Here is a 5,868-nt window from a genome sequence, read left to right on the forward strand (position 1 = left end):
AAAAAAAAAAAAATGCTCTAACTATAGACCCATATATAGATTGCCATGTATACATACACAGGGAAAATGGAAAATTATAGCAAAATATACCTTTATTTACAAAATATTTTTCTGCATGTTGTTATAGAAATACACATAAAAATTTTAAAATGTAAACTATAATGTGAGTTTTTAAATTTTTCTTACGTATGACAACATTGAGGACACCCTGTATAATGACAGCAAAGCAATCTCCTCAGAGGCTAGAACTGTGCCTGTCACATCATACAAAACAAACAAATATCCATTGACTAAATTAGACAGAACACTGGGATACACACTGCAAGTCACCTTTCAGATTTAATATTGAATCTTCAAAAATTCAAATTAATATCTATGATTAGCTATGTACATGGGGTGTTATTTGAACTTGTCAGTAATGACGGGATTGGACAGAGGGCACATCTGCTTTCATTCTGGACATTATGCCAAGAGCTCGGTTTTTAGCATACCATAATGCAAGGCACCTAATATCTTTTTCTTCCTGAGGATGGAAGGAGCAATTGGTTCATCTAAATTGCTGCTACACAGTCCTTTTTCACATGGAGACATAATTTTCTTGTCATCCTTCTGTATACTGTGACTCAATTCAATAAAATAATAAAATCAGTCTGAGTTTTTAGTTAACATGTAAAATATCACACTTTTGACTCCGGAAGTTTTCTGTGTTCACTGTGGGAACACATTCCTGAGTACATATTTAAGTGAAACAGAGGAGTTGAAAGACCTATACAGAGAGATGCTCATCAAAACCACCTTGAGAGTGGCTTGGCACCCATAGCACAGGGTTATGGCACCAGCCACATACACCAAGGGTGGTGGGTTCGAACCCAGCCCAGGCCAGCTAAACAACAAAGACAACTGCAACAAAAAATAGCCAGATGCTGTGGCAGTCACCTGTAGTCCCATGAACTGTGATGCCACGGCACTCTACTGAGGGCAACATAGCGAGACTCTGTCTCAACCCCCCCCTCAAAAAAAACCCAAACAAAACCCCCACCACCTTAAGATACCACCTTGCCTCAGTGAGAATGGTCCAAAAACACAAGGTCCCAAAGCAACAGTTGCTGGTCTGAGTGTGCAGAGGAAGGAACACTCATGCACTGTTGGTGGGACTACAAACCAGTACAGCCTCTATGGAAAGAAGAATGCAGACTCCTCAAAGTAGACCTACTCATTTGATCCAGCAATCTCATTATTAGGCATGTGCTCAGTTCATGATCACAAAGATGTGGAAACAACCCAATTGTTCCAATAAACTGTGGTACATGTATACCATATTCAGCCCTAAAAAAGGACTGTGCAGCAGAAATTTAGATGAACACCTGAATGGATTGATAAACTGTGGTACATGTATACCATGGAATACTATTCAGCCCTGAAAAAGATGGAGATTTTTGCATCCTTTGTAACAACCCGGATGTACTTATAGAAAATTTCCCTAAGTAAAATATCATAAGATTATAAAACAAATATTACATGTACTCAATACCAATTCAAAACTAGGAGATTAACAATCACTAACTCACATGAAAGAAAATATCACTTAATTCAAGAAGAGGGGAGGGAGGTTCAGTAGCTTCCCACCTAGTGGGTAAAATCCATAGATATATGGCACACTCCCTGGGCCTACAACACAGCTACAATTCTGATTTTAACCTTTCCTGTGTAAATTATATAATCTAATGGTTTGTACCCTTATATTAATCTGAAATTTAAAAAAATAAATTAAAAAAAAAAGACAAGGTACCCTTGTCCTAAGAAAAGCTGGAAATCATAGCTATCTACCTAACATTATCAAAGCTTGGAATTGAAAGACCTGTATAGTTCTATAGTAGAAAAATCTAAAGGGCGGCACCTGTAGCTCAAAGGTATAGGGACCAGCCCCATATGCTGGAGGTGGTGAGTTCAAACCCAGCCCCAGCCAAAAACTGCAAAAAAAAAAAAAAAAGAAAAATCTAAAAACTCATCCGAATGTGATGGTACACATATACATAGTCCCAGCGACTCAGGAGGCTGAGGCAAGAGGATTGCTTGAGCCCAGGAGTCTGAGGCTGCAGTGAGTGAGCTATGATAATGCTACATGATGCTACTGTACTCCATCTAGAGCAACAGATCAAGACCCTGTCTCATACCTTCAGGATGGGAAAAGATATTTGCATATTATGAATTAGACAAAAGTTTGATACCTAGGATTTACACAGAATTCAAATTAATCAACAACAACAAAAAAGAGCCAATAATTTATCACTGGGAGAAACACATGAAGAGAACCTTCTCTAAAGAAGACAGACATGGCTCAGCGCCTGTGGCTCAAGTGGCTAAGGTGCCTGCCATATACACCTAAAGGTGGAGGATTCAAATCCAGCCCGGCCCCACCAAAACAACAATGACGGCTGCAACCAAAAAATAGCCAGGCATTGTGGCGGGTGCCTGTGGTCTCAGCTACTTGGGAGGCTGAGGCAGGAGACTCGCTTGAGCCCAGGAGTTGGAGGTTGCTGTGAGCTGTAATGCCACAGCACTCTACCCAGGGGGACAGCTTGAGGCTGTGTCTCAAAAAAAAAAAAAAAAAAAGAAGTAGACAGACAAATGGGACTATGGTTAGGTGAGCAGCTAGCTGAGGGCCCATGGGGGCGAGACTGCATCCCAGGTGCATGAAGCTCCGAGACAGGTGATCCTTGGCGGGAGTGGGGGGCTCATGGGCAATACTAGAGGGAAAGACCCGATGGACTCCCTGAGTCATCCCAGGGCTGGGAGAGGTGGACAGGTCGGAGTCACCTCTGTTAGCCCTCAGCCCCTGGACAGCATTGGCCCTCTATTCCCTGCTGTTTTTCTCTATTTGAGCGTCGTCTTTTTAGACCAGCCCTAGGTCTGCCTTTAGCCAGAGTCCCGCTTCTTGGACTCATTGCTCTAGTCTTTGCCCTCCTGTCTTCTCAGAATCATTGATGTTATTAGGAAGAGGATTATAAACTGCTTCCTGTTTCCAATTCACTCGTCTCTAACTCCATTACCTTGCCCGGTATCATCTTTGAAGGTACATTTAGAGATTGCTTCTATGTGCCAGACATTGTGTTTACTTTGCTTAAATCTCACAGCAATACTTAAAGTAAACATCCCCCCATTTTGTACTTGAGAATTCTGTTTAAGTCTCATGAGAATAAGCCTCAGCGATTTTAAGCAACTTACTCGAAGTTAACACAGCTAAGTAAGTGGTGGAGTCAAGATTTAAAGTCCAGGCGTTTATCCAATGAGCTAGCTCTTTTCACTAGTCTCAAACTTGGGCTGAGTTATGAGTCACATTAGAAGCCTAGGACATAAACTTTTGCAGAGTTTTAATAGTTCCTTCTAAGTGTGAGCAAAGAATATAGTGCAGAATAATATGTGAACTCATACAAATTGCCAATTAGATGGAACAAACACCTAAAAAGTTTATTTTTTTCTTTTTTTGGAGGAGGGTGGTGTTGCCAGATAAAATACAGGATGCCCAGGGCGGCTCATGCCCAGTTCAGTGGGTAGGGCACTGGCCCCGTATACCAAGGGTGGTAAGTTCAAACATTGCCCCGGCCAAACTGCAAAAAAAAAATAGCCAGGCATTGTGGTGGGCACTTGTAGCCCCAGCTACTGGGAAGGCTGAGGCAAGAGAATCACCTAAGCCCAAGAGCTGGAGGTTGCTGTGTGCTGTGACGCAACAGCACTCTACCCAGGGTGACAAAGTGAGACTCGGTCTCTATAAAAAAAAAAAAACCAGGATTCCCAGTTAAATTTGAATTTCAGATGAACAATGAATACTTTTTAGTGTAAAAAATAAATGTGTCCCCCCAAAGAGGGCTTCTGTTGTGAGTAGCACATGTGGGGCAACTCAACTGCTCTTCATGTGGAAGCGACATCAAGACATTTCAAAAGTATAATTTTTTGGTATCTGGGCAGTTGGTGATCATTGATCCTGGTGTCTGTTAAAAAGGAAAAAAAATTAAAAAAAAATAAATATGACCCAAATATTGCATGGGTCATACAAAAAAGAAAGAAAGAAAGAAAGAAAGAAAGAAAGAAAGAAAGAAAGAAAGACAGACAAACAAATGGCTAACAAACATATGAAAAAATACTCATCATCTCTAATAATCAGAGAAAAGCAAATGAAAATTACTGAGATGTCACCTAAACCAGTGAGAATGAATGGCTCATATCTTAAAGTTTCAAAGCTGCAGATTCTGGCGTGGATGTGGAGGGAAGGGAACACTTGTACACTGCTGGTGGGACTTCAAACTAATATAACCTTTTTGGAAGGAAGTAGGGAAAATCCTCAAAGAACTCAAATTAGACCTCTCATTTGATCCTGCAATCCCATTACTGGGCATCTACAAAGAAAAGAAAAAAAATCCTTTTATCACAAGGACATTTGCACTAGACTGTTTATTGTTGCTCAATTTACAATCACCAAAACGTGGAAAAAATCTATCATTTCCAAAATGTGAAAATGCCCACCAATCCAGGAATAGATTAACAAACCATGGTATATGTATTCCATGGAATACTATTCATCCATTAAAAGAGATGGAGACTTTACATCTTTTGTATTAACCTGGGTTGAGGTGGAATGCATTCTTTTTAGTAAAGCATCACGAGAATGGAGAAGCAAGAATCCAATGTACTCAATTCTAATATGAAGGCAGTAGATGGCCTAATACATAGTGGAGGAACCAGGGAGTGGGAGATGGGTGGAGGGAGGGGGTTGGGGGAGTCACAGTGTATGGTACACCTCTTGCAGGCAGGACACAATTATAAGAGGGAATTTACCTAACAAATGCAATCAGTATAGCCTAATTCTTTGTACCATCAATGAATCCCAAACAATTAAAAAAAAAAAAGACCCATGGTTCGGTGCCCATAGCACAGTGGTTACGGCACTAGCCACATATACTGAGACTGGTGGGTTCAAACCTGGCCCAGGCCAGCTAAACAACAATGACAACTGCAACCAAAAAATATCTGGGCATTATAGCAGGTGCCTGTAGTCCCACAACGTCCCTACTTAGGAGGCTAACGGAAGAGAAACACTTAAGCCCAAGAGTTTCAGGTTGCTGTGAGCTGCGATGCTAGGGCACTCTACCGAGGGTGACATAGTGAGACTCTGTCTCAAAAAAAAAAAAGGACTCTGTCTCCAAAATTTTTTTTTTTATGTAATTAATTTAAAAAATCTGAAAACTTTAAAGTTTATTTTTAAAATTGATTTAGCATAGCCAAAATCTTGCTGCTATTTTCACTTTCATAGCTTGTATCCTTCTTATGAGTTAGATCATTTTTGTTGTTTGAATGACTTTAAAACTTGAATTGTTTGGGGGTTTAATATACTTATTACCTTAAAAATAGGACTGGCACTGTGTCCAATGTGTGCTCATTCCTTTGTGATGGTTGGCAACTTGAAATGGGAAAATTATCATTTTGTCTTTCTCCGATCTACTTGATCATTCACACTTCTATAGAAAATGAAGTCTATAAACTAGATATCTGTATTCTAGGAATCTGCAGTCCAGAATTTCTTAACTCTGGATCTAAATCCCCAAATAAACAGGACCCCAACTTTGAAAGTTAGCCAAGAATAGTCACTGGTGCCCAGGTTAGTTTTCTTTTTTAGTAGTACTCTATGTCTTCTTTCTTCATGCTAGAAACAAAAGAATTTCCTTAAAAAGCCAACTACTTGGCTCAGCACCTGTGGCTCAAGCGGCTAAGGTGCCAGCCACATACACCTAAGGTGGCGGGTTCGAATCCAGCCCTAGCCTGCCAAACAACAATGACGGCTGCAACCAAAAAATAGCTGGGCGTTGTGGCGGG

At 40.5% G+C, this 5,868-nt stretch overlaps 1 non-coding gene across 1 annotated transcript; it reads left to right on the forward strand.

Moving 5' to 3' along the window:
• The first annotated feature begins 3,859 nt into the window (after positions 1–3,859).
• On the forward strand, positions 3,860–3,993 carry LOC111725140. Its single transcript, XR_002773279.1, has one exon. It is a non-coding gene; the product is annotated as a U11 spliceosomal RNA (small nuclear RNA).
• The last annotated feature ends 1,875 nt before the right edge of the window (positions 3,994–5,868 follow it).

The sequence above is a fragment of the Otolemur garnettii genome, unplaced genomic scaffold (genome assembly GCF_000181295.1).
Source record: "Otolemur garnettii isolate 467f Iridium unplaced genomic scaffold, OtoGar3 scaffold00031, whole genome shotgun sequence".
Lineage (NCBI taxonomy): Eukaryota > Metazoa > Chordata > Mammalia > Primates > Galagidae > Otolemur > Otolemur garnettii.